The 16883-nt window shown below is 43.9% G+C and overlaps 38 non-coding genes across 38 annotated transcripts; all 38 read left to right on the top strand.

The window, feature by feature from the left end:
* Positions 1 to 6968: 6968 nt before the first annotated feature.
* On the top strand, positions 6969 to 7040 carry trnaq-uug (transfer RNA glutamine (anticodon UUG)). The gene has a single exon. It is a non-coding gene; the product is annotated as a tRNA-Gln (tRNA).
* A 77-nt stretch (positions 7041 to 7117) lies between these two features.
* Positions 7118 to 7189, top strand: trnaq-cug (transfer RNA glutamine (anticodon CUG)). The gene has a single exon. It is a non-coding gene; the product is annotated as a tRNA-Gln (tRNA).
* Positions 7190 to 7279: 90 nt separating this feature from the next.
* trnaq-uug (transfer RNA glutamine (anticodon UUG)) lies at positions 7280 to 7351 on the top strand. The gene has a single exon. It is a non-coding gene; the product is annotated as a tRNA-Gln (tRNA).
* A 588-nt stretch (positions 7352 to 7939) lies between these two features.
* On the top strand, positions 7940 to 8011 carry trnaq-cug (transfer RNA glutamine (anticodon CUG)). The gene has a single exon. It is a non-coding gene; the product is annotated as a tRNA-Gln (tRNA).
* Positions 8012 to 8088: 77 nt separating this feature from the next.
* trnaq-cug (transfer RNA glutamine (anticodon CUG)) lies at positions 8089 to 8160 on the top strand. Its single transcript has one exon. It is a non-coding gene; the product is annotated as a tRNA-Gln (tRNA).
* A 90-nt stretch (positions 8161 to 8250) lies between these two features.
* On the top strand, positions 8251 to 8322 carry trnaq-uug (transfer RNA glutamine (anticodon UUG)). Its single transcript has one exon. It is a non-coding gene; the product is annotated as a tRNA-Gln (tRNA).
* A 263-nt stretch (positions 8323 to 8585) lies between these two features.
* trnaq-cug (transfer RNA glutamine (anticodon CUG)) lies at positions 8586 to 8657 on the top strand. The gene has a single exon. It is a non-coding gene; the product is annotated as a tRNA-Gln (tRNA).
* A 261-nt stretch (positions 8658 to 8918) lies between these two features.
* On the top strand, positions 8919 to 8990 carry trnaq-cug (transfer RNA glutamine (anticodon CUG)). Its single transcript has one exon. It is a non-coding gene; the product is annotated as a tRNA-Gln (tRNA).
* A 261-nt stretch (positions 8991 to 9251) lies between these two features.
* Positions 9252 to 9323, top strand: trnaq-uug (transfer RNA glutamine (anticodon UUG)). The gene has a single exon. It is a non-coding gene; the product is annotated as a tRNA-Gln (tRNA).
* Positions 9324 to 9419: 96 nt separating this feature from the next.
* Positions 9420 to 9491, top strand: trnaq-cug (transfer RNA glutamine (anticodon CUG)). The gene has a single exon. It is a non-coding gene; the product is annotated as a tRNA-Gln (tRNA).
* A 260-nt stretch (positions 9492 to 9751) lies between these two features.
* trnaq-cug (transfer RNA glutamine (anticodon CUG)) lies at positions 9752 to 9823 on the top strand. The gene has a single exon. It is a non-coding gene; the product is annotated as a tRNA-Gln (tRNA).
* Positions 9824 to 9919: 96 nt separating this feature from the next.
* trnaq-cug (transfer RNA glutamine (anticodon CUG)) lies at positions 9920 to 9991 on the top strand. The gene has a single exon. It is a non-coding gene; the product is annotated as a tRNA-Gln (tRNA).
* Positions 9992 to 10424: 433 nt separating this feature from the next.
* trnaq-cug (transfer RNA glutamine (anticodon CUG)) lies at positions 10425 to 10496 on the top strand. Its single transcript has one exon. It is a non-coding gene; the product is annotated as a tRNA-Gln (tRNA).
* Positions 10497 to 10592: 96 nt separating this feature from the next.
* Positions 10593 to 10664, top strand: trnaq-uug (transfer RNA glutamine (anticodon UUG)). The gene has a single exon. It is a non-coding gene; the product is annotated as a tRNA-Gln (tRNA).
* A 96-nt stretch (positions 10665 to 10760) lies between these two features.
* Positions 10761 to 10832, top strand: trnaq-cug (transfer RNA glutamine (anticodon CUG)). Its single transcript has one exon. It is a non-coding gene; the product is annotated as a tRNA-Gln (tRNA).
* Positions 10833 to 11093: 261 nt separating this feature from the next.
* Positions 11094 to 11165, top strand: trnaq-uug (transfer RNA glutamine (anticodon UUG)). The gene has a single exon. It is a non-coding gene; the product is annotated as a tRNA-Gln (tRNA).
* Positions 11166 to 11261: 96 nt separating this feature from the next.
* On the top strand, positions 11262 to 11333 carry trnaq-uug (transfer RNA glutamine (anticodon UUG)). The gene has a single exon. It is a non-coding gene; the product is annotated as a tRNA-Gln (tRNA).
* A 99-nt stretch (positions 11334 to 11432) lies between these two features.
* Positions 11433 to 11504, top strand: trnaq-uug (transfer RNA glutamine (anticodon UUG)). The gene has a single exon. It is a non-coding gene; the product is annotated as a tRNA-Gln (tRNA).
* A 96-nt stretch (positions 11505 to 11600) lies between these two features.
* Positions 11601 to 11672, top strand: trnaq-cug (transfer RNA glutamine (anticodon CUG)). The gene has a single exon. It is a non-coding gene; the product is annotated as a tRNA-Gln (tRNA).
* A 428-nt stretch (positions 11673 to 12100) lies between these two features.
* Positions 12101 to 12172, top strand: trnaq-cug (transfer RNA glutamine (anticodon CUG)). Its single transcript has one exon. It is a non-coding gene; the product is annotated as a tRNA-Gln (tRNA).
* Positions 12173 to 12268: 96 nt separating this feature from the next.
* Positions 12269 to 12340, top strand: trnaq-uug (transfer RNA glutamine (anticodon UUG)). The gene has a single exon. It is a non-coding gene; the product is annotated as a tRNA-Gln (tRNA).
* A 96-nt stretch (positions 12341 to 12436) lies between these two features.
* Positions 12437 to 12508, top strand: trnaq-cug (transfer RNA glutamine (anticodon CUG)). Its single transcript has one exon. It is a non-coding gene; the product is annotated as a tRNA-Gln (tRNA).
* A 96-nt stretch (positions 12509 to 12604) lies between these two features.
* Positions 12605 to 12676, top strand: trnaq-cug (transfer RNA glutamine (anticodon CUG)). The gene has a single exon. It is a non-coding gene; the product is annotated as a tRNA-Gln (tRNA).
* A 96-nt stretch (positions 12677 to 12772) lies between these two features.
* Positions 12773 to 12844, top strand: trnaq-cug (transfer RNA glutamine (anticodon CUG)). The gene has a single exon. It is a non-coding gene; the product is annotated as a tRNA-Gln (tRNA).
* A 433-nt stretch (positions 12845 to 13277) lies between these two features.
* On the top strand, positions 13278 to 13349 carry trnaq-cug (transfer RNA glutamine (anticodon CUG)). Its single transcript has one exon. It is a non-coding gene; the product is annotated as a tRNA-Gln (tRNA).
* A 96-nt stretch (positions 13350 to 13445) lies between these two features.
* On the top strand, positions 13446 to 13517 carry trnaq-uug (transfer RNA glutamine (anticodon UUG)). Its single transcript has one exon. It is a non-coding gene; the product is annotated as a tRNA-Gln (tRNA).
* Positions 13518 to 13613: 96 nt separating this feature from the next.
* On the top strand, positions 13614 to 13685 carry trnaq-cug (transfer RNA glutamine (anticodon CUG)). Its single transcript has one exon. It is a non-coding gene; the product is annotated as a tRNA-Gln (tRNA).
* A 261-nt stretch (positions 13686 to 13946) lies between these two features.
* On the top strand, positions 13947 to 14018 carry trnaq-uug (transfer RNA glutamine (anticodon UUG)). The gene has a single exon. It is a non-coding gene; the product is annotated as a tRNA-Gln (tRNA).
* A 96-nt stretch (positions 14019 to 14114) lies between these two features.
* Positions 14115 to 14186, top strand: trnaq-uug (transfer RNA glutamine (anticodon UUG)). The gene has a single exon. It is a non-coding gene; the product is annotated as a tRNA-Gln (tRNA).
* A 99-nt stretch (positions 14187 to 14285) lies between these two features.
* On the top strand, positions 14286 to 14357 carry trnaq-uug (transfer RNA glutamine (anticodon UUG)). The gene has a single exon. It is a non-coding gene; the product is annotated as a tRNA-Gln (tRNA).
* A 96-nt stretch (positions 14358 to 14453) lies between these two features.
* On the top strand, positions 14454 to 14525 carry trnaq-cug (transfer RNA glutamine (anticodon CUG)). Its single transcript has one exon. It is a non-coding gene; the product is annotated as a tRNA-Gln (tRNA).
* Positions 14526 to 14953: 428 nt separating this feature from the next.
* Positions 14954 to 15025, top strand: trnaq-cug (transfer RNA glutamine (anticodon CUG)). Its single transcript has one exon. It is a non-coding gene; the product is annotated as a tRNA-Gln (tRNA).
* A 96-nt stretch (positions 15026 to 15121) lies between these two features.
* trnaq-uug (transfer RNA glutamine (anticodon UUG)) lies at positions 15122 to 15193 on the top strand. The gene has a single exon. It is a non-coding gene; the product is annotated as a tRNA-Gln (tRNA).
* A 96-nt stretch (positions 15194 to 15289) lies between these two features.
* Positions 15290 to 15361, top strand: trnaq-cug (transfer RNA glutamine (anticodon CUG)). The gene has a single exon. It is a non-coding gene; the product is annotated as a tRNA-Gln (tRNA).
* A 96-nt stretch (positions 15362 to 15457) lies between these two features.
* Positions 15458 to 15529, top strand: trnaq-cug (transfer RNA glutamine (anticodon CUG)). The gene has a single exon. It is a non-coding gene; the product is annotated as a tRNA-Gln (tRNA).
* Positions 15530 to 15624: 95 nt separating this feature from the next.
* trnaq-uug (transfer RNA glutamine (anticodon UUG)) lies at positions 15625 to 15696 on the top strand. Its single transcript has one exon. It is a non-coding gene; the product is annotated as a tRNA-Gln (tRNA).
* A 96-nt stretch (positions 15697 to 15792) lies between these two features.
* Positions 15793 to 15864, top strand: trnaq-uug (transfer RNA glutamine (anticodon UUG)). The gene has a single exon. It is a non-coding gene; the product is annotated as a tRNA-Gln (tRNA).
* Positions 15865 to 16296: 432 nt separating this feature from the next.
* trnaq-cug (transfer RNA glutamine (anticodon CUG)) lies at positions 16297 to 16368 on the top strand. Its single transcript has one exon. It is a non-coding gene; the product is annotated as a tRNA-Gln (tRNA).
* The last annotated feature ends 515 nt before the right edge of the window (positions 16369 to 16883 follow it).

The following is a 16883-nucleotide window of genomic DNA, read 5'->3' as shown; positions in this document are numbered from 1 at the left end:
ATGTATTGTTATTATTATTTATTTATTTTTAAATCCGATTTGATCCTCAACCATGTCAAGCTAACCTCTGCTCAGGGCCTTCAAAATCAGAAGTGTAAAAAATGTTGTCACGTTACATCACTATTCCAAATCACTCCAGATGATGGGTTCTATTTTATTTTGTCCTAGTTTCCATAGTTGAGATGAAATAGTGATTGCATTCAGAGGTGGATTAACATGATGTATATGACTTTTACATTCTCAGGGGCCCTCTGAGAGAAACTATATCAAGGATGATTTTGACATTTGGTTGAAAAGTGTGAATGTGACAATAAACACTTATATCACATTTTTTTGTTGAACCTGCAGAGAGGAAAAAAATGATGCCCAGCCCTGCTTTGTATGAAGCGGATGGAGGAAGGGTTGTGTTAAGGCGACGGCAATCCAATTTGCATTGAGAGGTGAGGGATAGGGTCACCCGAGTGCGTGTCAAGTGTGTATGCGGGGATTATTGTAAATAAGGCACGTGCAAGGGGGGAGGGATTTTCTGGCCGGCGTGTGCTTCTATGCAAATCGATGCAAATCTATGCAATGGTGTGGCTCCACCCAAAGACAAACATCTGCCCTTGTGCGGTTTCAGCCCAATAATCATGTGTACCTATTTGGCTCCCCATCGTCGTCTACCAGTTACTTTGTGATCACTACAGCAAAGGGACAGGTGCCACTCTGCCTCCTAGCCTATTAGCTTCATTATAAGCCCTCCGAGGGCCACACTAATTATGTGAAAAATGTACGAGGCACTTTTCTATTGAGCAATTATTAAAGCTATGTTCGCTTCTTCGACGACACATTCATTCCAGACCATGACCAGCAAATGATCCTTCAGCCATATTATACAAAAGACAAACATAATCGTCTTCATGGGTTACATCTGAAAGACTTTTCACGCACTGCGAAGCCATCCTGCCAATTCCCACCAAAATATGACAAGTTTAAGGGAAATATCACGACGTAGTCGCAGCATAATTGTGCTGTGTTGTCAGTCACAGACCCTCTTCCTTCTGTGTATTTATTGTCACTCAGTCATTTATTTTGGCGAGACCTTCTGTTTGTCTTTTTCTTTTAATTGTCGGGCTGGGCCAGGTGATTTCCGGAGGGTGTTTCCATACCTGCAGCTGATCGGCAATCATCCTCCTGAGTGTAAGACATCTGCTGATCTGCAAGCGGGTGCCAAATGATTCACGCATTATGAGTGGTTTTGGCCATTTCTAGTGCACGTTTGTATTTTTGGAACTTTGGTACAATACCTTTTGATTGTGATTGTCTTTTTACCAGTGCCAGCCTGGCTCCATGTTTTTCCTCCACGGGCTACTTGATTCTCTATTCATGCCTTCTTCTTGCCCTTAGTTCTCATACCCTAAGCCGGAGCTCCACATTCTTGTTTGCGAGTCACCATTGTGCCCCGAGCTGGATCATCAGTCTCTCTCTCTCTCTCTCTCTCTCTCTCTCTCTCTCTCTCTCTCTCTCTCTCTCTCTCTCTCTCTCTCTCTCTCTCTCTCTCTCTCTCTCTCTCTCTCTCATTAAACACTCACTTTTATCTCCCTTTTACTATTTCCCGTTCGCTTTTGGATCCTCTGCTGCCGTTACTTTTGTCAGCCGTAACAATCAGATTGAAAAAGAGGGGTTCTTGCTATTTGACCCCCTCTCCACTAAATAGTGAAGGGATTATAATCAATAAGGAATTTTACGCATTTGATCGTCTGCCACTGTGGAGGTCGTCCGGGTGTCCGTTTCGCAGAATCTGTATGTCTGTGTAAGTGATGCGTGTGGGGGACAAGCATTTTTCAGCTCACTGCTACGGTTGTGACTGATAAGACATCGAGCCTCCCAGCATGAGGAGGTTGTGGCGGGTGGGAGGCGGGTATAGTAGAAAGGCTTTCTTTCACGCCATCGATCCCGATGTGTCAATTAGACGGCCTCAAATAAATGTGGCCCTTACCTCAATAGGCTCGCAGTGCGCCGAGCCTCCCGTGTAAGCGACACCCGCGCGCCGGCCTCCGTGTCACCGAAACCGGGGCGATAGCGGCGGGCCTTCAAATTGTACGGCAGCTTTTCCGCCACCTAGATTGTTTTTCACTTTGACTGTGACCTTTGACCCCCAAACAGCCAGACAACATGCAGCTGCAAACACGTGCCAGTGTGCTAGGGCTATTTCCTACGTCAGTAAGTGAGTAGGATGATGCTAAAGAGTATGCAAAGTAGTTCCGCAGGCTAGTTGTGGTCAAATAACAATGAATATGTTGTTGGCAAAGCAGCATGTGGTTCATTACATATCAATGGGTAAAGATATCCAAACTCCAGACAAGAAATGTGTCAGGATTTCAGACAACGAAAGAATTTTACTCACCATTAACTACAAATTATTCATATTAAATAATTTTACTATACTGTATATATTTTTTCACCTTCTAGGAAAGTAATGTGATGACCGTTGCCAGTGGTGGGCCCCTCTATTGAGCAGACTGCTGCCTTCGTTCTTTTATCCACTGAGCATTAACAGAGATCCGGTAAGTGTTCTGTTAAATCTGTTGAATTAAATATCCAGTTTTTGCCTCCAAAAATTGGTAAATGAAAATGGATTAACTAATTTTCATACTTGCTTACCTCCTTAAATAATTAACGGATTAGTATTACTACCTGAAAATTATTTATAATCAAAGACATTTTTTTTACATAGACATGAAAAAAATGGAAATCATAATTAAACTGACAATGAAATAAATACATGATACTTACATGTTTTACATAAACATTAGAATGAAACCTGTTCCATCTGCCCAAGAGCTCTTGGGCAAAATATCTTTCCCCGCCACGCTTTATAGTCACCTACTGCCTTATTCTTCTCATATCGCACATTTCCAATTGCAGAAAGCACATTTAGCCACAACCTGGTCAGACAGACAAAGGCAAATACAACTTCTTTTGTTTGTTCACCTTGGTAGAGGTCTTCGCTCCGAATTTGACCACAGTTAAGTGAAGCTAATTACTGGTGCTGACAGAGCAAATCATCACACCCATTAATACTCTTTACAATGCTGCACTCTGTCCAAGCACTCATGCATGGACATAAATAGACATTAGCAGATAAGATGATAGAAATGACCAGACAAGGGACAAGGCAAGGGTGAAGCCTCTTGAAAACAACAGCACAAAGCGACCCCCATTTCCCTCAACACAATCAGTAACCCGCTTGCCCCCCTTGGGCCGACTCGAGGCTATAAACCTGTACTTCTTCGGTTTCCCCACCCCCCTTTTCTCCATCACCGCCTGTCTAAAGGCAGCTCTTTGCACCTTCTCCCTGATGTGCCCTCCTACCAAAACCCGTTCCATTATCCCCCCCACCCCACCTCGACACTGATCAGTAGGATTTACTGTGCTCTCGTCTGTACTTCTCAGCCGGTCACACACGCCCTCTGGGTTGATGCAGGTCGAATTCAATTTGTTAGATATTATGTATTGATCCCTCCCAAACCCCCCCTGCACTATACGCCATATACCACCACCCTCATTGACCTGGGTGCACCGTTCCTTGGATCATCATCATCATCACAGCAGACGCGTGGCAGTCTGAGCCAGTATTAAAGTCGTTGGCCTTAGGCCCCTTGCGATGACCCTGTCGCACCTGCTTCCAAACAGCCCCTACACACACTTGGGCGCATCTTGGCTTGGAAAAACAATATGATTAGCAGAGCGCAGACCTCCACAAACGGTGAACAATCCCTAATCATCACTTCAGTATCAGTTTTGACATTAGCATCTTTGTGAATTGAATAGCCTGAATTGATGAGAGAAATTCAAAAGTAATGTTGAATTTCATTCATGAAATCGATACTATCCAATTTGTTTTTGAATGATACGTTTTTTTCGACTATAAAATACAAACATTTGAAATCTGTGTGGTACAATAGTAATCTGTATAATTACTAGTTCTACTTAAAGTAATACTTCATCCATCCATCCATTTTGTAATCCGCTTTATCCTCACGAGGGTCGCGGTCTGCTGAAGCCTATCCCAGCCAACCACAGAGTAGTAATTATGCAGTCAATAACCCCCCCCCCACAAATATTAAAATAAAAACAAAACATGTCTTGCGCATAGTATTCCGGAAGAAAAATATGAAAACGTCAAGGTTTCAATTACCGCTAAAACTGGTTGTCACAGTTAATTAGCTTTGTTTTGTGAATTTGAGGGGGCTTGTAAGAAGGTGCAATATGAATGGCTGCTTACGAGACACTTTTTTTCTCCTCTTGACTGAGCAGAAAGGGGAGGGGAGAACAGTTACAAAGAGAGAAAGAACAGAGGGAGGTGACAGAGAACAACTTTGCTAACGCCAACATACTTACAGATGCCTTTTTGCTATAATGATTGAAATGTGTTTTCCTGAAATACAAAAAATAAAGAACTCATTTTAATTTAACTGGCAGATCTTGTAGCAGAACCCCCGCACACTGCAGGGATGTTGAGTGAAGTTCTACCACATCGCTCAATCTGCAGCGGCTGGAAGAGAACTTCCAGTAATCAGCACACGACTTCTTTCAGCTCAGCCAACAGGCCCTAAATCCCTCAGATCAATCGTCTCTCCGTCCTCTCCATCCAACCCGCAAGTAAATAATTCAGATGACACAGTTAAAACCTCGGAATTTAAATTCCCACCCCTCCCCAAAAATGTGCATTGTGATTTGATTGGTGAATTTACAGATGCAGGATCCACGGCTGTCACCTCAAATGAGCAGGGGAAAGGATGGATTCGGGGGGTCTTGTCTATAAATTTGTATTTAGAAATCAATGTGTGAAAGGATGAATTGAAAAACTTTTCGAACTTTCCAGTATATTAACATCAAATTCACATGGAGCTCATAGCAAAGTCACACTGCTTTAAAAAAAAAAGGAAACTAAAGAAACACACCTGAAGAACTTGATAATACAAGCGGGTGACACACACGCTCACACACACACACACACACACACACACATGCAGATGAACAGAGGTCCTGCATGGCCGCAACAGATAAGAGAAATAAGGTCACATGCTAACAGGGGAGAATAAGGTGAGCGATGGCCATGACATTTCACAAACTAGGCTAATTCCCCTGAAAATGTCTAAAGGGTACGGCTGTGTATTATTGCTGAGCGGCACTCAGATAATCTCACAGTCGCAATTTCTTCTCAACCACACTTTTTTTTTAACCTCCAATAGCGTTATTAGAATGTGACTTGTAAAAAACTATATTTTTTTACCTGCCTATTTTCTAAGGCATCATGAAAAAGACTGTTAAATGATTTATAATTTATTCTCAATTTAATTATGTAATTATTGTATGTTTCTACAAATTACAAGATAAATAGTGAAGTGCTATTTTTGCTTTTTAAATGCACATTAAAACAACTTTTTTTGGGTGGGGAGGCTAGAATGGATAAAAGGCTTTGCCATTCATTTGTGACAGTTTTTTAGTCATGAGCGTGGTCAAACAAGGAACTGAACTTATGATTGCAAGATAGCACTCCACTCTCATTTCTCTCGCGTGGCCCCTAAATGACCCCGGGAATGAAATGAATACTGTCTGGCAGTAGAAACGGGGATACTGATGGAAACAAAGCGGCAAATGTAAAACAAAAAGTCGCTCTTCCTCTGCCGTCGCCCCCACAGCCTCCCCGAGCGCAGTCGTCTGCACGACTCGGTTGTTTTCCCTGACAGGCCGCAAGAGCCATGAAACAGGAGGGCACCTGGGACCAGGGCCACACTGACGAGTGGCGCACCCACATTGCACCCCGACTCGCATTAACAATCTCTTCACTCTTTCAAATATTTCCAACCCTCAGGCTGCTGCCTGTTTTGCCCTTTAACCACCACTTTTTTTTACTACTTCTATCATTTTCTTGTGACTTTTTACTCACAGATGCCCTGGAGTAACCCTATTCAAGTGTCACATCTGCATGTTTGTCGCGACACTGCCTCAGTGAACAAGAGGAAAGCGAGGAGAATAAACTAACAATCCGGACTGGGAGTTAGATGCTTGTTTTCGCTCCAGATGAGGGAAAAGTACTTCTCACACTCGCTATTCCATCTGCAGTGTTCCCTTCTGGCTGGGCGCAGCCTAAAATTGTGGGGCGTTTTATCTGGAGGCTTGGAGCCGAGGTAGCGATGGGGACAAGCTCAACTTGAAAAGCCCTGGAGGGAGGCAGCTTGTGTGCAGTAAATAAACAGCCCACTCTCTCGCTGCACTTCCCTTTATGTAGCTCGAAGTCTGTCTAGCATGGCTTCTAATTACTGCAACCCTCCCTATTTTTTATTTTTTTTGCCCCTTTGCAATTGCATGCCATTCAAACGCCATCATCCTTCCACAACAAAACTGTCTCTGCAACAGAAGATAGGAATCATGTCTTTTCTGATCTTCTTTCAGCAATGTGGGATCTTCCTGTGGGAGAAGAGTTCATGAAAGAAAGAGGGAACCACCCCCACTGCGTGAATGAATACTGTATGTGTCTGCTATTATTGTGACTTATAAATCATGGAGAGTACAAGGTCGAACATAAGGAAATTTGTGGTTCAGGTTTCTGTTAACCAAAAGGTAATCTGTTTATATTGCATGATCTCTTCTGGTTTTGTGGGTATCTCTCCCACCGATCTAACATAGTTTCCACACTGGAATGGTCTGGGTTGATCACCTGAATTCAAGTCGAAACTGGAACAATTGTACAATCTTGAAACGTACACTGGGTTCAGCCTTGAGAAAAGGATGCCACTCTCACATTAGCTGCACAGGTTCCATAGTGTAATGGTTAGCACTCTGGACTCTGAATCCAGCGATCTGAGTTCGAGTCTTGGTGAGACTTCGAGTATTTTGACACTGTTTCCTCATTGTCGAATCTTTGAGCCGTGTGTGTTCAGCCCTGAGAAAATGTATGCCCCTCCCATGTTAGTTGCATTGGTTCCATGGTGTAATGGTTAGCACTCTGGACTTTGAATCCAGTGATCCAAGTTCAAGTCTTGGTGGGACCTTGTTCATTTTGACACGAACTGTTACGTAATTATGAAATTATTCGAGCAATGTATTTTCTGCTCCCATTGCCTGCAGAGGTTCCATGGTGTAATGTTGAGCACTCTGGACTCTGAATCCAGTGATCCGAGTTCAAGTCTCGGTGGGACTTTGATTAATTTGACGCTAACTGTTACATCGTCAAATTCGAGCAATGTATTTTGAGCCCTGAAAAGTATCCAACTCTCCCATCACCTGCAGAGGTTCCATGGTGTAATGGTTAGCACTCTGGACTTTGAATCCAGTGATCCGAGTTCAAGTCTCGGTGGGACCTTGATCATTTTGACAATAACTGCTACATCATCGTCAAATTGTTCGAGCAATGTATTTTGAGCCCTGAGTAGTATGCAACTCTCCCATTACCTGTAGAGGTTCCATGGTGTAATGGCTAGCACTCTGGACTTTGAATCCAGTCATCCGAGTTCAAGTCTCCTTGGTCACTTTTTTACACTAAGTGTTCCATCATTGTCAAATTCGAGCAATGTATTTTGAGCCCTGAGTAGTATGCAACTCTGCCATTACCTGCGGGGGTTCGATGGGGTAATAGTGAGCACTCTGGACTCTGAATCCAGTGATCCGAGTTCAAGTCTCGGTGGGACCTTAATCATTTTGACAATAACTGCTACATCATCGTCAAATTGTTCGAGCAATGTATTTTGAGCCCTGAGTAGTATGCAACTCTCCCATTACCTGTAGAGCTTCCATGGTGTAATGGCTAGCACTCTGGACTTTGAATCCAGTCATCCGAGTTCAAGTTTCGGTGGGACCTTGGTCATTTTGACACTAAGTGTTCCATCGTCAAATTATTCGAGCAATGTATTTTGAGCCCTGAGTAGTATGCAACTCTGCCATTACCTGCAGGGGTTCAATGGTGTAATGGTGAGCACTCTGGACTCTGAATCCAGTGATCCGAGTTCAAGTCTCGGTGGGACCTTGTTCATTTTGACACGAACTGTTACGTAATTATGAAATTATTCGAGCAATGTATTTTCTGCTCCCATTGCCTGCAGAGGTTCCATGGTGTAATGGTGAGCACTCTGGACTCTGAATCCAGTGATCCGAGTTCAAGTCTCGGTGGGACTTTGATTAATTTGACGCTAACTGTTACATCGTCAAATTCGAGCAATGTATTTTGAGCCCTGAAAAGTATCCAACTCTCCCATCACCTGCAGAGGTTCCATGGTGTAATGGTTAGCACTCTGGACTTTGAATCCAGTGATCCGAGTTCAAGTCTCGGTGGGACCTTGATCATTTTGACAATAACTGCTACATCATCGTCAAATTGTTCGAGCAATGTATTTTGAGCCCTGAGTAGTATGCAACTCTCCCATTACCTGTAGAGGTTCCATGGTGTAATGGCTAGCACTCTGGACTTTGAATCCAGTCATCCGAGTTCAAGTCTCCGTGGGACCTTGGTCACTTTTTTACACTAAGTGTTCCATCATTGTCAAATTCGAGCAATGTATTTTGAGCCCTGAGTAGTATGCAACTCTGCCATTACCTGCGGGGGTTCGATGGGGTAATGGTGAGCACTCTGGACTCTGAATCCAGTGATCCGAGTTCAAGTCTCGGTGGGACCTTAATCATTTTGACAATAACTGCTACATCATCGTCAAATTGTTCGAGCAATGTATTTTGAGCCCTGAGTAGTATGCAACTCTCCCATTACCTGTAGAGCTTCCATGGTGTAATGGCTAGCACTCTGGACTTTGAATCCAGTCATCCGAGTTCAAGTTTCGGTGGGACCTTGGTCATTTTGACACTAAGTGTTCCATCGTCAAATTATTCGAGCAATGTATTTTGAGCCCTGAGTAGTATGCAACTCTGCCATTACCTGCAGGAGTTCCATGGTGTAATGGTGAGCACTCTGGACTCTGAATCCAGTGATCCGAGTTCAAGTCTCGGTGGGACCTTGATCATTTTAACACGAACTGTTCCATAATTATGAAATTCGAGCAATGTGTTTTGAGCCCTGAGAAGTAAGCACCTCTCCCATTACCTGCAGAGGTTCCATGGTGCAATGGTTAGCACTCTGAAATTTGACTCCAGTGATCCGAGTGCAAGTCTTGGTGGGACCTTGATCATTTTGACAATAACTGCGACGTCGTTGTCAAATTATTTGAGCAATGTGTTTTGAGCCCTGAGTAGTATGCAACTCTCCGATTAGCTGCAGAGGTTCCATGGTGTAATGGCTAGCACTCTGGACTTTGAATCCAGTGATCCGAGTTCAAGTCTCGGTGGGACCTTGGTCATTTTGACACTAACTGTTCCATCATTGTCAAATTATTCGAACAATGTGTTTTGAGCCCTGAGTAGTGTGCACCTCTCCCATTACCTCCAGAGGTTCCATGGTGTAATGGTGAGCACTCTGGCCTCTGAATCCAGTGATCCGAGTTCAAGTCTCGGTGGGACCTTGATCATTTTAACACGAACTGTTCCATAATTATGAAATTCGAGCAATGTGTTTTGAGTCCTGAGAAGTAAGCACCTCTCCCATTACCTGCAGAGTTCCATGGTGCAATGGTTAGCACTCTGAAATTTGACTCCAGTGATCCGAGTGCAAGTCTTGGTGGGACCTTGATCATTTTGACAATAACTGCGACGTCGTTGTCAAACTATTCGAGCAATGTATTTTGAGCCCTGAGAAGTATGCAACTCTCCCATTACCTGAAGAGGTTCCATGGTGTAATGGTGAGCACTCTGGACTCTGAATCCAGTGATCCGAGTTCAAGTCTCGGTGGGAACTTGATCATTTTGACAATAACTGCTACATCATTGTCAAATTGTTCGAGCAATGTATTTTGAGCCCTGAGTCGTACGCAACTCTCCCATTAACTGTAGAGGTTCCATGGTGTAATGGTTAGCACTCTGGACTCTGAATCCAGTGATCCGAGTTCAAGTCTCGGTGGGACCTTGGTCATTTTGACACTAACTGTTCCATCTTTGTCAAATTAAGCGAGCAATGTATTTTGAGCCCTGAGTAGTATGCAACTCTCCCATTACCTGTAGAGGTTCCATGGTGTAATGGTGAGCACTCTGCACTCTGAATCCAGTGATCCGAGTTCAAGTCTCCGTGGGACCTTGGTCACTTTTTTACACTAAGTGTTCCATCGTCAAATTATTCGAGCAATGTATTTTGAGCCCTGAGTAGTATGCAACTCTCCCATTACCTGTAGAGGTTCCATGGTGTAATGGCTAGCACTCTGGACTTTGAATCCAGTCATCCGAGTTCAAGTCTCCGTGGGACCTTGGTCACTTTTTTACACTAAGTGTTCCATCATTGTCAAATTATTCGAGCAATGTATTTTAAGCCCTGAGTAGTATGCAACTCTGCCATTACCTGCAGGGGTTCGATGGTGTAATGGTGAGCACTCTGGACTCTGAATCCAGTGATCCGAGTTCAAGTCTCGGTGGGACCTTAATCATTTTGACAATAACTGCTACATCATCGTCAAATTGTTCGAGCAATGTGTTTTGAGCCCTGAGTAGTATGCAACTCTCCGATTAGCTGCAGAGGTTCCATGGTGTAATGGCTAGCACTCTGGACTTTGAATCCAGTGATCCGAGTTCAAGTCTCGGTGGGACCTTGGTCATTTTGACACTAACTGTTCCATCATTGTCAAATTATTCGAGCAATGTGTTTTGAGCCCTGAGTAGTGTGCACCTCTCCCATTACCTCCAGAGGTTCCATGGTGTAATGGTGAGCACTCTGGACTCTGAATCCAGTGATCCGAGTTCAAGTCTCGGTGGGACCTTGATCATTTTAACACGAACTGTTCCATAATTATGAAATTCGAGCAATGTGTTTTGAGCCCTGAGAAGTAAGCACCTCTCCCATTACCTGCAGAGGTTCCATGGTGCAATGGTTAGCACTCTGAAATTTGACTCCAGTGATCCGAGTGCAAGTCTTGGTGGGACCTTGATCATTTTGACAATAACTGCGACGTCGTTGTCAAATTATTCGAGCAATGTGTTTTGAGCCCTGAGTAGTATGCGACTCTCCGATTAGCTGCAGAGGTTCCATGGTGTAATGGCTAGCACTCTGGACTTTGAATCCAGTGATCCGAGTTCAAGTCTCGGTGGGACCTTGGTCATTTTGACACTAACTGTTCCATCATTGTCATATTATTCGAGCAATGTGTTTTGAGCCCTGAGTAGTGTGCACCTCTCCCATTACCTCCAGAGGTTCCATGGTGTAGTGGTGAGCACTCTGGACTTTGAATCCAGTGATCCGAGTTCAAGTCTCGGTGGGACCTTGCTAATTTTGACATTAACTGTTACATAATTATGAAAATAGTCTTCGAGCAATTAGTTTTGAGCCCTGAGAAGTATGCACCTCTCCCATTACCTGCAGAGGTTCCATGGTGCAATTGATAGCACTCTGGACTTTGAATCCAGTGATCTGAGTTCAAGTCTCGGTGGGACCTTGATCATTTTGACAATAACTGCTACATCATTGTCAAATTGTTCGAGCAATGTATTTTGAGCCCTGAGAAGTATGCAACTCTCCCATTACCTGAAGAGGTTCCATGGTGTAATGGTTAGCACTCTGGACTCTGAATCCAGTGATCCGAGTTCAAGTCTCGGTGGGACCTTGATCATTTTGACAATAACTGCGACATCATTGTCAAATTATTCGAGCAGTGTATTTTGAACCCTGAGTAGTATGCAACTCTCCCATTACCTGCAGAGGTTCCATACTTTAATAGTGAGCACTCTGGACTCTGAATCCAGTGATCGGAGTTCAAGACTCGGTGGGACCTTGATCATTTTGACACGAACTGTTCCATAATTATGAAATTCAAGCAATGTGTTTTGAGCCCTAAGAAGTATGCACCTCTCCCATTACCTGCAGAGGTTCCATGGTGCAATTGATAGCACTCTGGACTTTGAATCCAGTGATCTGAGTTCAAGTCTCGTGGGACCTTGATCATTTTGACAATAACTGCTACATCATTGTCAAATTATTCACGCAGTGTATTTTGAGCCCTGAGTAGTATGCAACTCTCCCATTACCTGCAGAGGTTCCATGGTGTAATGGTGAGCACTCTGGACTCTGAATCCAGTGATCCGAGTTCAAGTTTCGGTGGGACCTTGATCATTTTGACAATAACTGCTACATCATCGTCAAATTGTTCGAGCAATGTATTTTGAGCCCTGAGTAGTATGCAACTCTCCCATTACCTGTAGAGGTTCCATGGTGTAATGGTTAGCACTCTGGACTTTGAATCCAGTGATCCGAGTTCAAGTCTCGGTGGGACCTTGGTCATTTTCACACTAAGGTTTCCATCATTGTCAAATTATTCGAGCAATGTATTTTGAGCCCTGAGTAGTATGCAACTCTGCCATTACCTGCAGAGGTTCCATGGTGTAATGGTGAGCACTCTGGACTCTGAATCCAGTCATCCGAGTTCAAGTTTCGGTGGGACCTTGGTCATTTTGACAATAACTGCTACATCATTGTCAAATTGTTCGAGCAATGTATTTTGAGCCCTGAGTCGTACGCAACTCTCCCATTAACTGTAGAGGTTCCATGGTGTAATGGTTAGCACTCTGGACTCTGAATCCAGTGATCCGAGTTCAAGTCTCGGTGGGAACTTGATCATTTTGACAATAACTGCTACATCATTGTCAAATTGTTCGAGCAATGTATTTTGAGCCCTGAGTCGTACGCAACTCTCCCATTAACTGTAGAGGTTCCATGGTGTAATGGTTAGCACTCTGGACTCTGAATCCAGTGATCCGAGTTCAAGTCTCGGTGGGACCTTGGTCATTTTGACACTAACTGTTCCATCTTTGTCAAATTAAGCGAGCAATGTATTTTGAGCCCTGAGTAGTATGCAACTCTCCCATTACCTGTAGAGGTTCCATGGTGTAATGGTGAGCACTCTGCACTCTGAATCCAGTGATCCGAGTTCAAGTCTCCGTGGGACCTTGGTCACTTTTTTACACTAAGTGTTCCATCGTCAAATTATTCGAGCAATGTATTTTGAGCCCTGAGTAGTATGCAACTCTCCCATTACCTGTAGAGGTTCCATGGTGTAATGGCTAGCACTCTGGACTTTGAATCCAGTCATCCGAGTTCAAGTCTCCGTGGGACCTTGGTCACTTTTTTACACTAAGTGTTCCATCATTGTCAAATTATTCGAGCAATGTATTTTAAGCCCTGAGTAGTATGCAACTCTGCCATTACCTGCAGGGGTTCGATGGTGTAATGGTGAGCACTCTGGACTCTGAATCCAGTGATCCGAGTTCAAGTCTCGGTGGGACCTTAATCATTTTGACAATAACTGCTACATCATCGTCAAATTGTTCGAGCAATGTGTTTTGAGCCCTGAGTAGTATGCAACTCTCCGATTAGCTGCAGAGGTTCCATGGTGTAATGGCTAGCACTCTGGACTTTGAATCCAGTGATCCGAGTTCAAGTCTCGGTGGGACCTTGGTCATTTTGACACTAACTGTTCCATCATTGTCAAATTATTCGAGCAATGTGTTTTGAGCCCTGAGTAGTGTGCACCTCTCCCATTACCTCCAGAGGTTCCATGGTGTAATGGTGAGCACTCTGGACTCTGAATCCAGTGATCCGAGTTCAAGTCTCGGTGGGACCTTGATCATTTTAACACGAACTGTTCCATAATTATGAAATTCGAGCAATGTGTTTTGAGCCCTGAGAAGTAAGCACCTCTCCCATTACCTGCAGAGGTTCCATGGTGCAATGGTTAGCACTCTGAAATTTGACTCCAGTGATCCGAGTGCAAGTCTTGGTGGGACCTTGATCATTTTGACAATAACTGCGACGTCGTTGTCAAATTATTCGAGCAATGTGTTTTGAGCCCTGAGTAGTATGCGACTCTCCGATTAGCTGCAGAGGTTCCATGGTGTAATGGCTAGCACTCTGGACTTTGAATCCAGTGATCCGAGTTCAAGTCTCGGTGGGACCTTGGTCATTTTGACACTAACTGTTCCATCATTGTCATATTATTCGAGCAATGTGTTTTGAGCCCTGAGTAGTGTGCACCTCTCCCATTACCTCCAGAGGTTCCATGGTGTAGTGGTGAGCACTCTGGACTTTGAATCCAGTGATCCGAGTTCAAGTCTCGGTGGGACCTTGCTAATTTTGACATTAACTGTTACATAATTATGAAAATAGTCTTCGAGCAATTAGTTTTGAGCCCTGAGAAGTATGCACCTCTCCCATTACCTGCAGAGGTTCCATGGTGCAATTGATAGCACTCTGGACTTTGAATCCAGTGATCTGAGTTCAAGTCTCGGTGGGACCTTGATCATTTTGACAATAACTGCTACATCATTGTCAAATTGTTCGAGCAATGTATTTTGAGCCCTGAGAAGTATGCAACTCTCCCATTACCTGAAGAGGTTCCATGGTGTAATGGTTAGCACTCTGGACTCTGAATCCAGTGATCCGAGTTCAAGTCTCGGTGGGACCTTGATCATTTTGACAATAACTGCGACATCATTGTCAAATTATTCGAGCAGTGTATTTTGAACCCTGAGTAGTATGCAACTCTCCCATTACCTGCAGAGGTTCCATACTTTAATGGTGAGCACTCTGGACTCTGAATCCAGTGATCGGAGTTCAAGACTCGGTGGGACCTTGATCATTTTGACACGAACTGTTCCATAATTATGAAATTCAAGCAATGTGTTTTGAGCCCTAAGAAGTATGCACCTCTCCCATTACCTGCAGAGGTTCCATGGTGCAATTGATAGCACTCTGGACTTTGAATCCAGTGATCTGAGTTCAAGTCTCGTGGGACCTTGATCATTTTGACAATAACTGCTACATCATTGTCAAATTATTCACGCAGTGTATTTTGAGCCCTGAGTAGTATGCAACTCTCCCATTACCTGCAGAGGTTCCATGGTGTAATGGTGAGCACTCTGGACTCTGAATCCAGTGATCCGAGTTCAAGTTTCGGTGGGACCTTGATCATTTTGACAATAACTGCTACATCATCGTCAAATTGTTCGAGCAATGTATTTTGAGCCCTGAGTAGTATGCAACTCTCCCATTACCTGTAGAGGTTCCATGGTGTAATGGTTAGCACTCTGGACTTTGAATCCAGTGATCCGAGTTCAAGTCTCGGTGGGACCTTGGTCATTTTCACACTAAGGTTTCCATCATTGTCAAATTATTCGAGCAATGTATTTTGAGCCCTGAGTAGTATGCAACTCTGCCATTACCTGCAGAGGTTCCATGGTGTAATGGTGAGCACTCTGGACTCTGAATCCAGTGATCCGAGTTCAAGTCTCGGTGGGACCTTGATCATTTTGACAATAACTGCGACATCATTGTCAAATTATTCGAGCAATGTATTATGAGCCCTGAGTATTATGCAACTCTTCCATTTGCTGCAGAGGTTCCATGGTGTAATGGTGAGCACTCTGCACTCTGAATCCAGTGATCCGAGTTCAAGTCTCGGTGGGACCTTGGTCATTTTGACACTAAGTGTTCCATCATTGTCTAATATTCGAGCAATGTATTTTGAGCCCTGAGTACTATGCAAATCTGCCATTACCTGCAGAGGTTCCATGGTGTAATGGTTAGCACTCTGGACTTTGAATCCAGTGATCCGAGTTCAAGTCTCGTTGGGACCTTGGTCATTTTGACACTAACTGTTCCATCATCGTCAAATGATTCGAGCAATGTATTTTGAGCCCTGAGTAGTGTGCACCTCTCCCATTACCTGCAGAGGTTCCATGGTGCAATTGATAGCACTCTGGACTTTGAATCCAGTGATCTGAGTTCAAGTCTCGGTGGGACCTTGATCATTTTGACAATAACTGCTACATCATTGTCAAATTATTCGCGCAGTGTATATTGAGCCCTGAGTAGTATGCAACTCTCCCATTACCTGCAGAGGTTCCATGGTGCAATGGTTAGCACTCTGAAATTTGACTCCATTGATCCGAGTGCAAGTCTTGGTGGGACCTTGATCATTTTGACAATAACTGCGACGTCGTTGTCAAATTATTTGAGCAATGTGTTTTGAGCCCTGAGTAGTATGCAACTCTCCGATTAGCTGCAGAGGTTCCATGGTGTAATGGCTAGCACTGTGGACTTTGAATCCAGTCATCCGAGTTCAAGTCTCGGTGGGACCTTGATCATTTTGACAATAACTGTGAAGTCGTTGTCAAATTATTCGAGCAGTGTATTTTGAACCCTGAGTAGTATGCAACTCTCCCATTACCTGCAGAGGTTCCATGGTGTAATGGTTAGCACTCTGGACTCTGAATCCAGTGATCCGAGTTCAAGTCTCGGTGGGACCGTGATCATTTTGACAATAACTGCGACATCATTGTCAAATTCTTCGAGCAGTGTATTTTGAACCCTGAGTAGTATGCAACTCTCCCATTACCTGCAGAGGTTCCATACTTTATTGGTGAGCACTCTGGACTCTGAATTCAGTGATCGGAGTTATAGTCTCGGTGGGACCTTGATCATTTTGACAATAACTGCTACATCATTGTCAAATTATTCGCGCAGTGTATATTGAGCCCTGAGTAGTATGCAACTCTCCCATTACCTGCAGAGGTTCCATGGTGCAATGGTTAGCACTCTGAAATTTGACTCCATTGATCCGAGTGCAAGTCTTGGTGGGACCTTGATCATTTTGACAATAACTGCGACGTCGTTGTCAAATTATTTGAGCAATGTGTTTTGAGCCCTGAGTAGTATGCAACTCTCCGATTAGCTGCAGAGGTTCCATGGTGTAATGGCTAGCACTGTGGACTTTGAATCCAGTCATCCGAGTTCAAGTCTCGGTGGGACCTTGATCATTTTG

The sequence above is a fragment of the Hippocampus guttulatus genome, chromosome 7 (genome assembly GCF_054856545.1).
Source record: "Hippocampus guttulatus isolate MCC_2025c chromosome 7, RoL_Hgut_1.0, whole genome shotgun sequence".
Classification (NCBI taxonomy): domain Eukaryota; kingdom Metazoa; phylum Chordata; class Actinopteri; order Syngnathiformes; family Syngnathidae; genus Hippocampus; species Hippocampus guttulatus.
Note: the sequence above shows the minus strand (reverse complement) of the source record. Positions and strands in the feature narration are given on the sequence as shown.